General features: G+C 46.0%; 1 protein-coding gene across 7 annotated transcripts in view; it reads left to right on the forward strand.

Annotated features, from left to right (window-relative positions):
- ADARB1 (adenosine deaminase RNA specific B1) overlaps positions 1-15,409 on the forward strand; it is a 947,690-nt gene that overhangs the window by 94,312 nt on the left and 837,969 nt on the right. The window lies entirely within an intron of this gene.

Genomic DNA, 15,409 nt, shown 5'->3' on the forward strand with positions numbered 1-15,409 from the left:
CAACAAGTCTTTCGTCCAAGAAAGGTGTTTTAGAATTTGTGTGCTCATTTCTAAGGATGATAAAAGCCATTGAAATTTCCAAAGTCCGTTTCTAGTGTATTTTCGCAGTTGCTATACACTGCACAAGAACCTGGCAATCTGCTCCTGTCTGTGTATGCGCTGCGATTGTATTGGCAAAAAGATTTGGCTATCTGTCATGGATTGCTAGCTTCGTATGAATTTATAGTAAGCACAGAATTTTTAAATTATATTAAAATGATTTTGCCAGCGGCAGCTGGCATGTAGGCAGTGTGGCGGGGAGGGTGAGGGGGGCAGGCAGATGTTTTTTTGGTGTGTGCCTGCATGCAAAGTGAGTGGTTTGTGTAAATAAAAAATAATAAAAACACATACCTTGCTTGCTGCACGACCTCAGACGCCCTCCTCGCTCCGGTCTCCAGTAAATTCCCTTAAACAATCCTGGCGGTGGTCTCATGCTGGTAACCACCATGAGAGCAGTGCAAGACCTGGGCCGAGTGGCCCCTCTCAATGTTCTCAAGAGCACTGGAGGCCTGTGCTTTCTCTAACCCAGCTGTCTTAAAACAGCTTGGTTAGATATGTTTAAAATGTGCATGTCAAGACAGCGGCCAAATCGACTTGCACTTTAAACTGAAATGCACCGCTCTCTGCTGCCACTCGGCGGAAATGGCCCGCACTGTCCTGGCACTCTGTTCAGGACTGGAGGATAAAAAATAAAATGGTAATAAATTAACTTTAATACCAATTTATTTTTCATCTTTGGGGGATATTTTGGGCAGTGTGGCAACGCTGCTCCGTCCTAATGGAGGAGCCGCTCCTGGATTCTGCGAAAGGCTTGTGTGGAGTCGGTAAGTTCCAGCACGTGTCAACTCATACATGATATCCACTGGTTCCCAATAAAATCTCAACTTCCAACTTGGATCTTTAGTGCAAGCAGCATGAGCACAAGGTCCTTCATTCAGAGGTTCCTTAATATCTATTGAGCCTTTAGCTATACGGTGAGATGGAGTCTTCACTTAATAAATGCAGGTTTGGCACGTTTTTACCCTTTCAAGAGAAAGCTTTCTAGGGGAAAACTTTTCAATCCATGATCTTCCATGGTGGGATTAGTTCCTCTCAATTTTATGTCATACCAGGGAGTTGATAGTCTTTAAAAAAAGGAATGCAAACTCACCTTTTTTTCATGATGGATAGTTAGTTTTCAGTACTTTTCTACCGATGTTTTATGCATTTCATAAGAACCTATGGATTTCGATTTTTCTTGTGTGGGACTATTTGGAAATATATCAGAATTAGGTCATACAAACATTTTAATTTAGGCCAAACTGCAAAGCAGATTACTGTCAATTCTAGTTCTGGAACTAGTCCTATTTACCTCGTACATCTCTCTCCAGCTTTTGTAAATTCAATAGGTTTCAGTTGTGGCCTTGAAGATAGGTGCATGGGAGAAGAATTGAAAAAATGCTCATATCTACGCTTTTTTTCTCCAATTAATGCATGCATATTTCTTAGTAGACTGCAACCCATTACTGCTCATTTTCTAATTTGGTTCGAAATTTACACTTAAGTCAAGCCTAGCCTTCACTTACTTCACTTCGTAGGGATTTTCTCGATGACAGTTTTTTTAAAGTATTGTTTTTACTGCTCATACTAACAATAATTGGGCGTCTGGGACAAAAAAAATAGGAACATTGACAGCTTTATTGTATTAGCAGCCCTACTCATTACCAATTGATTTAGCACACCATGCTTTCTCGTTATGAACTTTTTATAACTATACATTGTGTCAAGTACATTTCCGATTATGATCATGATAGATCTTCCTCCTCATCCATCAGAACATAACTGGATTTCCCACCAGTTTTCTAGGTCGTCAATCATTCTATTGTCTGGCCTTTCCCAGTTTGTATGCTTTTCTTCAGATAACAGCCAATCACTGAATTCGCTCTTCCACTCATAAAAGTGTAACCCAGAGTCCCAAATCCAGAGTATTGAAACTTATCTTTTTTGCAAGCAGGAGATATAAAGCCTCCAACTAACAAGGAATCCTTCTTTTTCTTGGCCTCAGTTGTAATCAAAGAATATATGTTTTAGCTTCAGACCTATCCATTTTCCTATGTCTTTTGCATGGGTGCTACTACTTGTCTCCAGAAGTCTCTTGCGTATAGGCAGTGCCACACCATTCGTAGGAAATCTGAGCTGGTGGCTTGGCACTTAAGCACTCATACTTCCGTATGGACACATTTTACACAGTCATTAGGGGTAAAGTATGCCCTGTGTATACATTTACATTACACTGTGCGCTGCCTAACTGGGCATTGACAATCACAAGCTTACTTTATATCATCACCTTTAGGTCATTCTGTATCTGGGATTTGCTCTCCAATATCTTGTTGCAATTTAATTCGAGAGTACAGGCGGACTGTGGGCAATTTTGGTGCAGCACACCATACAGTGATGTTATCACCCTTCATCCGCACACAAAAGAACCAAGTTCAATCAGGCTACTGGTTTCGGGTGAACTTCCTGGAAAAACTCTCCCAGGAGAATCAGGCTCTGTGGATCAGTCCTGTTACCTTTCGAAGATCTTACACTTAAGGACTGGAGCACTTACGATGTGACCACATGCATCCAATACCACTTTTTCCTGCTCTGGGTCCGATGGATCTTTAGGGGGGTCCGGGGGGGGGGGGGGGGGTAATAAACAAATTTACATCATGCTCTGGCACTAGGTTTAAAACTATGTGTTTTGAGGCCGTTTGTACACAATTATGCTAAGCGTGTGGGATTAGTTTACACATTACAGGCTGATATTACTGGCTTTGGCCAATGTGGCAGGTTCTTGTGCTTTCCTGTTTAGAAAGAATGTGAAAAGGATATGATCAGAATCATCTGTTAACTCCAAAGAAGCATTAACATTTTAGATTTCCTTTTTTACCATCGATCTGTTGAATCTACATTGGCTCCACCTTCTACTCCATGTCTGTTGAAACACAAAATCTGTACAGGTGACCCGTGACCAAATCCATAAAACCAAGGCGTGTCATACAAGCTACTTTCACTCTGGTTTAAGTTTAAAATAATGTATTATACCCGAATGTCTTTATCTTAAGAGATATGTGGTTCTGATTTGAATGTTGATTTGAATAATACTCTTTCCAGATATCGAAATTAGTATATCCTGTATTTTATTAAGAAGTAGGGAATGCATGTTAACAATCTGAACACTGGCTATAATGCATAGCCCATTAGTGCGTTCTTAAATTATGTATACATTCAAATTAAGCACAATACCAATACTCAATACAATTAAAATGCTCTCCATCTAATTCTTGAGAACATATTCGGGACACTGTCATGCTCGACAGTATTTAACTGATAAATGATGTAAGTTTCAAGATTTTTTTACTGCAGGTACTGGTGACAATGTACAGTTAACAGTGTAATATCTAGTTGGGATTAATACGGTTCTGAAGGCTCCTGCTTAAAACAAAAATACTAATGTAGCATCAGTTATTGTCCGCTGTCACATTTTCAAATAAAACTACTGTTTAACCATAGCTGTTCCGTGTTATCCCATTTCTTCATTGGGCACGCCAAATATTAACTCTGAGAACTTGTACTTTCTAATATTAATTGACAAGCCCAGAGAATTCGCATTTCTGTGACATCACATGCTAGAAACATTATATCTGATTATCCAAGATCCTTTGAAAAATAACTTTATTCTGGAAGAAGTTGTGATATTATAAACATGTCTGTGGAAAACCAAAATAAAATCGCTCAACTGGATGAGAAGTTTGTATTCCAGGCTCGTCGCTTTTCGCTTCCCCAAAGCATTTTTGCTGCACTCTTATTCCTGAGAAATGCCTAGTTTCTATGGAAATGTAAACAACCTAAGACGGCAGAATGATAGAGACGGAATCGGGGCCTAGAGGCTCTGGTCTTTGCAGAGCTTATGCCCCGAAGCAGGCCTGAAATGAAAGTTGAACACCGTTCCTCTCTTTGACACACAGGCAGGAGAATGGATCCCTGATAATTGCCAATCTTGGCAGAAGATTACTGGTTGCAAGTTATAGTGAAATCTATAACCGTGACATCACGGAAATAACTCCTGCAACAGCTAGAGTTCTGGAGAGTGTACTACTGTTTGTACCAAGGGTAAAAACTTTAAGGTTATGTAGGTTTTACATTACAAGTGCCCCCTTTTTAGGTCGAGGGACCTATAAGCTGCGCAAAGCGCAGCTTCCGGTCCGGAGAATTAATGTTTCTTAGTAGGGCTGAAGAACCCGCCTTCCTGCCCTGTCTCTCCTCCATTGGCTGGCTTCCTAAACGGAGGCCAGCCATTGGAGTAGTGAGTCGTCCCTCCAAAGAAGCTCTGTCTTTTTCGGATTTGGGGGCGTAAGTTTTGCTGTTCTTTAGATAGTGACGTGGTCCGTCACTCAGGACAGCAAACCACGCCCCCGATTCCGAAAAATTCTGAGCTTCGCGGCCGCCATTTTTTTGTTTGTGGTTGGTTCTCTTCGGTTGGCAATGCAAGGCGCGGTGTCGGAGAGCAAGCAGAGGACAGGCCTGTAATCTGTTATTAATAATTTCTTTTGCAAGTAACTTCTATTGAAAGTGTAGTCTGGTTGTTGCTGCTGGTGGAATGCCCGGAGCGGGGGAGACGACGAGGGCTTCAGAGCGCGGCGGAATGTGGGGCCTCGCTGAACCGCCGAAGGAATTTCTCCCCTACCCTCCCGCTCGCCACACGAAAGTGAGCCGTGATGGGCGGTGGCAAGCACACACGGTCTTGCGCTGCGGTCCCTGGAACTTCGGCTGGGGTCCGACTGCATTCGACGGCAGAGGAGCTGCAAGATGGTGCCCGGAGGTTGGTGAAAGCGATACCAACAAGATGCGGCGGAGTTGTGGATTCCAAACCTGTGAGCTGTGGCATGCGAATGGGACACCTACAGAGACATGGGCAGTATGGTAGGAGTGCAAAAATAGAGTGGCGCACAGACTTGCATGAGCGCCGTGTAGTGTGATCTGCGCCCTTCCCCCTCGGCTCTGTTGAGACCCTGGAGGTGTGCGGACTGTGTGAGTTGGAGGAGTGGGGACTGGGCTACGCTGCTGGCATCAAGACGCAGGGACTGAGGGGCCAACTGCAGGGACTCGTAGACACCTATCGGAAGCTGCGCATATGAGGGGGCACAGCGAGGCATCGACTAATCAGTTTATTAGAGTGTATGCGTGTGTGGGGGGCAGAGGGGGGTAGGGAGTGACACAACATGGACGTACAAACTCTTAACGAGGGGGCTGTGCATGCCTGGGTGTTTCTCAGGCATGTACAGCCCCCTCGTTAAGAGTTTGTACGTCCACGTTTGTTTATTTATTTATTTATTTTGCGATTTCTAAAGCGCCTGGTGACCCGTAGGCATCCCCGCGCTATAAACCTGTAGGGATCCTGAGGAGGGGGAGAGGGAGTGCATTATTTGGGGAACAAGAGGGTTTTAAGTTTCCTGCGGAACGCAATGTGGGAGGGTTCCAGACGTACACTGAGAGGGAGTGAGTTCCACGCTGTGGAGGCTTTGACCGAAAAGCGGCGACCGCCGGTACGAGCCTTCCTGAATTTGGGCACCGTGGCAAGATGTTCGGCGTCAGAGCGAAGGGGTCTTGAGGCTTTGTATGGGGTAACCATATTTTTAAGCGCGGCTGGGCCAGCTCCATTGATGAGCTTGTGGGTGGTGCATAGGGCCTTGAACTCTACTCTCTGGCGAACAGGGAGCCAGTGTAGGGCTTTGAGGGCAGGCTTTGCCGATACTCTTGGGGGGAGGTTCATAATGAGCCTGGCCGCCGCATTCTTGGTGCGTTGGAGTTTGGCCAGGGTGTACTCAGGAGCCCCAAGATAGATGGCGTTGCTGTAATCGAGCCGGGCCAATACAAGACCCTGGACAAGCAATTTCCTGGATGGGAGGGGAAGAAGAGGCAGGATCTTGCGCACGGACCGCAGGAGACCGAAGCAGATGCCTGCTGTCTTGGCCGCCTGCGTTTTCATGGTTAGGTCAGGTTCCAACCATACTCCTAGTGTTTTGATCTCATTTTTAGGAGAGGGGATTTCGCCGAAGGTGTCAGGCCAAGATGTTGGTGGAAAGGACGTCCATTTGTTGCTCAGGAGCATGATCTCTGTCTTTGCACCGTTCAGCTTCAAGGCCGAGTCACACATCCAGGTGTGGATGTCCTGGAGACAGTGCAGCAAGCTGTCAGGATGGTTGTCCAGGTGGGACAGGGAGACGACTAGTTGGGTGTCGTCAGCGTAGTTAATTATTTTTATACCGTAGGGGGCCACTACGTCTTCCAGGGGGGCCATATAGACATTAAACAGGGTGGGGCTGAGCGACGACCCCTGGGGAACTCCATTCTTCAGTGGAAGAGGTTCTGAGCGGGAGTTGCCGTCCCACACCTGAAAGGATCGATAGGAGAGAAAGGATTCGATCCACGCTCGCGCCGTACCCACAATTCCTGCTTTGGCCAGGCGGTGTAATAGGACACGATGATCCACCGTATCAAAGGCGGCGCTAAGGTCCAGGAGGATCACTGCCACTGATCCCCCTGAGTCTAGGATACACCTTGCCTCCTCGATGACAGAGAGGAGTGCGGTGTCCGTGCCATGGCCGGGTCGAAACACAGTTTGGGATTGGCGCAGGATATTGTTTGTCTCAAGAAATTGGGACAGTTGCGAGTTGACTAGCTTTTCAGCCATCTTACTGATACAAGGGAGCAGTGAGATCGGTCTGTAATTGGACATGTCGTCCGGGTTAAGTTGAGGCTTTTTCAGCAGAGCCTTAACGACTGCGTTCTTCCAATTGGGGGGCACCGTTCCTTCAGCGAGGGAAGAGTTGATAAGGTCCATGATGATAGGGGCTATGGTGGGGGACATCTTTTTTAGGAAACTGACCGGGGCTGGGTCAAGGGGGGGAACCGCTTTTCATTTTCTCTAGCGTGGACATCACCTCAGTGAGGGAAACTGCTCTAAAGGTGTCCAGCTGTGGGCTATTGTTTTCGTCCGCTGTATCCGGGATGGGAGGGGGGCTGATGGTAGGAAGGGAGTCCAGTATCCGCAGGATTTTCGAATCGAAGTAGTTGGCCAGATCCTTACTTCTGTCCCGGGGGGGGGGGGGTGAGGGGGGGGGTGCTGTTGGGATGTTTGGTAATTCTTTGACTATCTGATAAGATTCTTTGGATGAGTTAGTCGCGGTTTTTATTCTGTTGTCGTAAAACGTTGATTTAGCTAATTTCAAGGCTGTTTTGTATCGTCTTACCGCGTTGTGATATATGTCCTTGTTACTGTGGAGCCAATCTTTCCTCCATGCTCTCTCAGCCTTTTTGCACTCTTTACGAAGCGCTCTGAGTTCGGAGTTATACCAAGGGGCATGGCCCTTGGTCTTATTTTTAGCCTCTCTATTTTTGATGGGGATGAGGCTGTCGAGGGAGGAGGAAATCCAGTCTCTGAACTGGATGTCTGCCATGGCGGGGTCGGCTGCAAGACTGGGGATAATAGCGTCAAGTGCCAAGGCCCAGTTATCCATCGAAAGTCTGGCCCAGGATCTATCCTTGGTGTAGGTTGGGGGATTGTGGGGTTTCTTAAAGGCCCCTGGGAGATGGGCCGAGACCAAGAAGTGGTCCGTCCACGGGAGGGGGAGGGAATTGGTGAACTGGAGGGAAGGAATGTTCGAGAATACAGGGTCGAGCAGATGTCCTTTCGAATGCGTGGCTCCTGAGTTAGCCAGGGAGAAGCCAAGGGCGCCAAGTTCACTGATTAAGTCCGATGGCCCTGTGTCTGATAGATCATCGAAATGGATGTTGAGGTCGCCTGTAATCAGGAAGTTAGATGTTAAGTGGGCCAGGGATGAAACGGTTTCTAAGAAAGCGGCGGAAAAGGGGCCGAAGTGTCCAGGGGGCCTGTAGACCAGAAGGCCTGACTGGGAGTAGGTCGGTGAGAGCGTCAGCGTGAACAGACAGCTCTCCGACTCCTGGCTCTGAATCTCAGTAGATCGGCAGGTGAAGTAGTCTCGGTAGATGATGGCTATACCACCACCTCGACCCAGAGGGCGGGGTTGGGACATGATGAGAAAGCCCGGGGGAAGGGCCGAGACTATGTCGGAGTTGGAATGACCGGTGATCCAAGTTTCGGTTAGGAAGAGTATATCCAGATCGTGATCGATAATCAAATGGTTTATGAGTAGGGCGTGCTTGGGAAGCGATCTGCAGTGGAGTGTCGCTAATTTGAGGCCGGGGAGTGGGATGGCCATCCTGGGCAGGAGTAGGTTTCCAGGTTTGCAGATGTTACAGCTAGTGAAGGGGACGTTTGGGTCATGTATAGCATGACAGGTGGTGTTTTTCGAAGGTCTGAGGCTGAGGAGATCTCGACGTAAGTAAAGTCTCCTAATGGCGGTAGGTTCCGGCATGGGGGCTGGCCCTAGGCCCGGTCGTGCGCGGACGGGCGCAGACGGGCTTGCCTTAGGCGCTCCCGCTGCGCTCGTCCGCTGCGCTGGTATGGCCGGCACATTTATAGTCCTTGGGGTGGGCGTGACCTCGCAGTGGGCGTGGCTTAGGCCTTGGGCGTTCCCTGTCTCAGCGCGGACCGCTGTCTCAGGGAAGAGTGAGGAGGGCTGTGTCAGCGCGTGGTGTGAGCGCTTGAACAGGTGAGCTCCTTGTGGTTTTAAAAAACACAAATTCGGCGCAATACAGATTTTAAAAGCAGTTTTAGTCAGCACAGTCCTCCGGCTTCCGCCTCAGAGGATGACAAACAGATTGTGGAGCACGCTTAGTTTCTAGCGTGTTTTGTAGTCCTTGGGGTGGGCGTGGCCTCGCAGTGGGCGTGGCTTAGGCCTTGGGCGTTCCCTGTCTCAGCGCGGACCGCTGTCTCAGGGAAGAGTGAGGAGGGCTGTGTCAGCACGTGGTGTGAGCGCTTGAACAGGTGAGCTCCTTGTGGTTTTAAAAAACACAAATTCGGCGCAATACAGATTTTAAAAGCAGTTTTAGTCAGCACAGTCCTCCGGCTTCCGCCTCAGAGGATGACAAACAGATTGTGTCACTCCCCCCCACACACACGCATACAAACACTCTAATAAACTGATTGGTCGATGCCTCGCCTAGGTGATCTAATCACAGCCTCTCCGCCCGCTCAGCGTGAAGGACATAATTCCCCATGTCCTCCTCTCTTATTCCCTTGTTCCATCATTCCCACTTAAGCCCCCACCCTTCCTTCTTCTGTTTCCCCTCAGCACTTTGAAGAAAAAAACACAGTCGAGTTATCCAGCATGACATGACTGACAATCTGCGGTTCGCCATCCCTTACTACACCAGTGCTCTCCAAAAGCTGGGGTCTACCAAATAGGCGTGGTTTAATAAATGTAACTACGGTACTTTAAAAGCCCCCTCTGTGCCTGACAGGGTAGTTTGTGACTATGTCCCTAACAGAGTGACATGTATCTCTACAAACCGTTGCTTTATAAAGAAGGTTCCTGGTCATGTGGCATTTATATTTTAATGGGCTGGGCAGACTAGCTCTGCATCTGAATCGGCAGCTTTAGTGCCGTGGTTCCCCAGCGGCCTACGGGAGCTGGGCAGACATTGTGGAGCACGTCTGAGGTAAGATGTGGGCCACTGGCGGGTCGGGCCTCTGTGTGTGTGTGTGATGAGTGCGTGCGGCCTGCAGTGGTGTCTGTCCTTGTGTGTGTGGCTCGGTGTGTGAGAGAAGTGTGTGCGGCCTGCAGCGGTGTCTGCCCCCGATGTGTGTGCATGATCGGTGTTTGTGGCCTGCAGTGGTGTCTGCCCCCGATGTGTGTGCATGATGGGTGTTTGTGGCCTGCAGCGGTGTCTTCCCCCGATGTGTGTGCATGATGGGTGTTTGTGGCCTGCAGTGGTGTCTGTCCCTGTGTGGGTGATGAGTGCGTGCTCCTGCAGCAGTGTCTGCCCCTGTAGCAGTGTCTGCCCCTGTATAAGTGTGTCATTGTGTGTGTGTGTGGCCTGTAGTGGTTGTTGTGCTAATGTAAAGAAAGAACAGACAGCGCCACATGTGGTGGACTACCACTAGGGCCGGTTCTGACAATTAAGTGCTGAGAAAGGAAACCACACAAATACGAACAATTGTGCGTGTTTGAGGGGGCACAAATCACAATTTGGTGCCAATTACCAACAAGATTCTCGTCGGGTATTACCCGTGGGCAAATAGCACAAAGTAGGCATGGGCAGATACCCCCGACTTGGAAGTGAGTACATGAAAAGGGGATTACAAGCAACAAAGGGTGTAATCAGGGCCATAGTATCTTGCACAGCCCATCTAAATCCAGTTTTCCCTATGCACTGCTGCCCAAGGTGAAGGATTCCTTAACATTTCCGAATTATGCAAAGTTCACTGGCTGATTTAAACAGTAGTTGGAAAAGAGATTGGACTGGAATGAAACTACAAGCTGCATAGACAAGTAGAGTTCATGGCTCCCATGACACCTCACACAGCAGCAGGACATCAGCCCTTTCACAGAAGGTTAGGTTTTGATACTGCTTTTAAATGTACTCAAGACATACTTGTGTATAGCGGCACCTAACCCGATGTGTGTGCATGATGGGTGTTTGTGGCCTGCAGTGGTGTCTGCCCCCGATGTGTGTGCATGATGGGTGTTTGTGGCCTGCAGCGGTGTCTGCCCCCGATGTGTGTGCATGATGGGTGTTTGTGGCCTGCAGCTGTGTCTGCCCCCGATGTGTGTGCATGATGGGTGTTTGTGGCCTGCAGCGGTGTCTGCCCCCGATGTGTGTGCATGATGGGTGTTTGTGGCCTGCAGTGGTGTCTGCCCCCGATGTGTGTGCCTGATCGGTGTTTGTGGCCTGCAGTGGTGTCTGCCCCCGATGTGTGTGCATGATGGGTGTTTGCGGCCTGCAGCGGTGTCTGCCCCCGATGTGTGTGTGTGTGTGTGTGTGTGTGTGTGTGTGTGTGTGTGTGTGTGTGTGTGTGTGTATATGTATATATATATATATATATATATATATATATATATATATATATATATATATATATATATATATATATATATATATATATATATATATATATATATATATATATATATATATATATATATATATATATATATATATATATATATATATATATATATATATATATATATATATATATATATATATATATATATATATATATATATATATATATATATATATATATATATATATATATAATGGGTGTTTGTGGCCTGCAGTGGTGTCTGTCTCTGTGTGGGTGATGAGTGCGTGCTCCTGCAGCAGTGTCTGCCCCTGTAGCAGTGTCTGCCCCTGTATATGTGTGTGTGGCCTGTAGTGGTGACTGGGTGTTGGTGTGTGTGTGGGCTCTGCATTGGGGTATGTGTGTTTTCGCGTGGTTTCTTCTATATATTTCTTAACTTTAACACTGAGCGCGGTGTCCTTGAAGTGGGCGCCGCGCTCACTGTTAAAGTTAAGAAATATATAAATAATCCGAGCACGGGTGTCCGTGAAGCGGTGCTTAATAGGAAAAAAAAAAGGATTCACCCCACCTTCGTAGGCTGACACAAGAACAGATTTTTCTGAGGCCTACCTCTGCGTTTCCATGTATAAGAGATTGTAAGAGATTTAGACTTCATTGTATGCTCCTTCCGTGTGGAGACTGTGGCGTGATGTGCAGTGCAATGTTTAATCTCCGGTAGATCACCAGATAAGCTGATGTTACTTATAACAGCGTCTTGTAAATGAAGTGATGGATACCTGTCCATTTGATGCAAACTGCATACATTTTCCTTGAGAGCTTCAATTGTTTTCAGGATATCAACACACATGGAACACTCTCTGAAGTTAAACGAGGACCAGATTACCGGAACATGACTGCATTAACGAGGCCAGGGGATGGCTTTCCAGGAAGCACCGAGTTCTGCTGAAATGCTGGAATCCGAAACAAGGCACAGAGGGGGGTAGAGGAGGGGGGGGAATAAAGATTACCTGTTGTGTAGTTTTACTCTTCTGATGTATGGCTTCTGGCAAAGCAGTAACCGCTCAGGGTGAGAATCAATAAATGATTCATGGCGCATTTATTGGAAAAACCACAATGGAAACATTTACTGCTGGCTCTGCGCGAGGTGTGTTGGGCTCTGTGTGTGTTGGGCTCTGTGTGTGTTGGGCTCTGTGTGTGTTGGGCTCTGTCTGTGTTGGGCTCTGTGTTGGTGTGTGGCTCTGTCTGTATGTGTGTGTGTGTGGCTCTGTCTGTATGTGTGTGTTTGTGGCTCTGTCTGTATGTGTGTGTGTGTGGCTCTGTCTGTCTGTGTGTGACTGGGTCTGTGTGTGTGACTGGGTCTGTGTGTGTGACTGGGTCTGTGTGTGTGACTGGGTCTGTGTGTGTGACTGGGTCTGTGTGTGTGTGGCTCTGTGTGTGTGTGTGGCTCTGTGTGTCTGTGCCTCTGTGTGTGTGTGTGGCTCTGTGTGTGTGTGGCTCTGTGTATGTGTGTCTGTGCCTCTGTGTGTGTGGCTGTGTGTGTGTGTGTGTGGCTCTGTGTAGATAGCTTTTTTTGTAGGTGGCTCTATGTGTGGGTGGCTCTGTCTGTGTGAGGGTGGCTCTGTGTAGGTGGCTCAGTGTGTGGGTGGATCTATGTGAATGACTCTGTGTGGGTGGCTCTGTCTGTATGTGTGTGTGTGTGGCTCTGTCTGTATGTGTGTGTGTGTGTGGCTCTGTCTGTATGTGTGTGTGTGTGGCTCTGTCTGTCTGTGTGTGACTGGGTCTGTGTGTGTGACTGGGTCTGTGTGTGTGACTGGGTCTGTGTGTGTGACTGGGTCTGTGTGTGTGTGGCTCTGTGTGTGTGTGGCTCTGTGTGTCTGTGCCTCTGTGTGTGTGTGGCTCTGTGTATGTGTGTCTGGGCCTCTGTGTGTGTGGCTGTGTGTGTGTGGCTCTGTGTAGATAGCTTTTTTTGTAGGTGGCTCTATGTGTGGGTGGCTCTGTCTGTGTGAGGGTGGCTCTGTGTAGGTGGCTCAGTGTGTGGGTGGATCTATGTGAATGACTCTGTGTGGGTGGCTCTGTATGTGTGTGTGTGTGTGGCTCTGTGTGGGTGTAAATGCAATAGGTCATGGATATGCGAGCGATTAAGCTATTGGCATTGTAAATGACAATGCTATTTATTTATGATTTTTAAAAAAGTCATAAGCAATGCCAATAGCTCTACCTTTAATAATGCTGAGACCATTGCATTGTAAATGCTTGTTAAGCCTTGCTTGTGTGCTCAGTATATAGTAAATGATGTACAGTGAATGTTTGCCATGCGACGCAGCCTGCTTTCACTGATAAACATGCAAGTTAAGTTTTGGACACTTTTGAAGCACCCACGCAACGGTTAAAACATCAGTTTTCCCTGACTCTTTAACATTAAAAGTTGACTTTATTTGTAGCTAAAATGTTCACTGTCTGCCTTAGTCTTTCTCCTTAACAATTATTATTATTTAATTAGGGGGTCAATGTAGCAATTTTGCAGTTAACAGTAATGTCACTCTATTTTTCATATAATTCACGCTATTTTTCCACGTCTCAGATTTTTAGTATCAAGATTTTTCTAGATTTCTTGGACTTTCTAAGTTGACAAGGTTACTTCAAGATTTATGGCCTAAACATTGATTTTTTCACAAGGCGATGTGTACAGTCACAGAGACCATAGACCAGGGGTTACCAAACTTTTGAATATTAAGAGTTATTTGTGTTCGGTGAAAATCATTGAGAGCTGCTAATACAAGTGTTGTAAATGTCATTACATCAGACAAGATTACATGAGTGGCTACCATATTTAAAATGACTAGCAGTGATTACCTCAGTGCATTAGGCATGGTTGCCAACAGTAAGGTAAAAAAGGCTTTGTCAATTTGAAATGTCTCTGCATGAATAATACAAAGCAGCCACACGTGCCTCTGGCACCAAAGCAATTATAATAGTAAATTAGTCTTCCCACATGATTTATTACTCAAAAATCAGCTTAAATATTTTGGAGATTCAGCTGTTTTCGCCAAACATCAGTTCATGAACTCTGAAAATACACACATTTTTGTATTGAATGCACAATTTTGCCTTACATACATGTATTCAACCAAGAAAAATATCCCTATTTGTGGGCTGGGATGTGCACAGTAGAGATACTTACAGGCATCTGGAGAGCTACCAGTAGCTCACCAGCTACTCGTTTGAGAAGCCTGCTCATAGACACTTCCCCAGATTGAGATTTTCTCTCACTTGTTCTGTGCTTCTCTTTATTACTTACTATTTACTTCAAAGTATTTTAAACATTCCGTTTTACATCAGAAAGTCGAGTACTGAATAGTGCTTCTTTGTTGCTCTATTTGAAACATTTGAGGGACACCATTTTATGTAGTAAATATGCTTTATGTTGAAATTGAAGTGCAACTCTGAATATTTTCAGTATATTTGCTGTCACACATTAGAGTCATACTGCTTTTTAGTTGGTTAATGTTTGAATTGCTAGTTATAATGGATCAGGTGGAATCTTTGTTTTTATTGTAATGATACATTCTCTGGCTCTGCTCTGAAGTTTAGGATAGCACTAATCCTTTACACTGGTCAATCAAACATTTTTTCAGGGATAGTTGTGACACGTTCATATCCCTATTTAATGCCCTATGTGCCTTCGGAATTCTATCGGGACTAACCATTGTTTATACTGACATATTTACTTGCTTTCGATAGTGCAGAAGGTCCTTTGTATTCTGGTGTTATTTCTAAAGGACAAAGGTTTGCTGCAGAACAGAGCAATTTTTCTTTGTTTAAACAGTCTAACAAGGAGTGCTTGCAACCACACTTTGCATAAAGGTGTATCTCTTCAAGACATCTACGGCAACATGGAGGGCAACATTCACACATTTTTATCCAGGCACTACTGCTTTAGCAATAAAGCTGAAATGAAGATATTGTGGGAAAATTAGTATTTAAGGACCTGTCCAGATAAAGTAAGCTTCATCAAACCTCCCTTTTTCCCATTCTTAATTTTATTCGTTTCTAAGCATCCCAGTCCACGGAATATCCAGGGGTGGAGAAGAAAATGACTTCCCCGTAACAGTTCTCGGGTATTACTTTCCTGTAACACTTCTCCAGTGTAGGCCTGCTCGATAGATTCACTTGCTGATCTTCCTGCTTCCAGATGAGGCGTAAAATTTATATGGTCTTACACCACTGTTTGATAGTCTAAAAATACCCACTTTAAACCGATCTGAGCTGTACCCAACTCATTGACTGCAAAATAGACTCCAATACAATTTGCTTTTTAGGCTAGAATGCTGAAAGAGCTATAATGCTAATATGTTAACGTCTTGTAAAAAAATGTTTTTGTTACCTCAGCAT

This window comes from Lissotriton vulgaris, chromosome 2_1 (genome assembly GCF_964263255.1).
Source record: "Lissotriton vulgaris chromosome 2_1, aLisVul1.2, whole genome shotgun sequence".
Taxonomy (NCBI): domain Eukaryota; kingdom Metazoa; phylum Chordata; class Amphibia; order Caudata; family Salamandridae; genus Lissotriton; species Lissotriton vulgaris.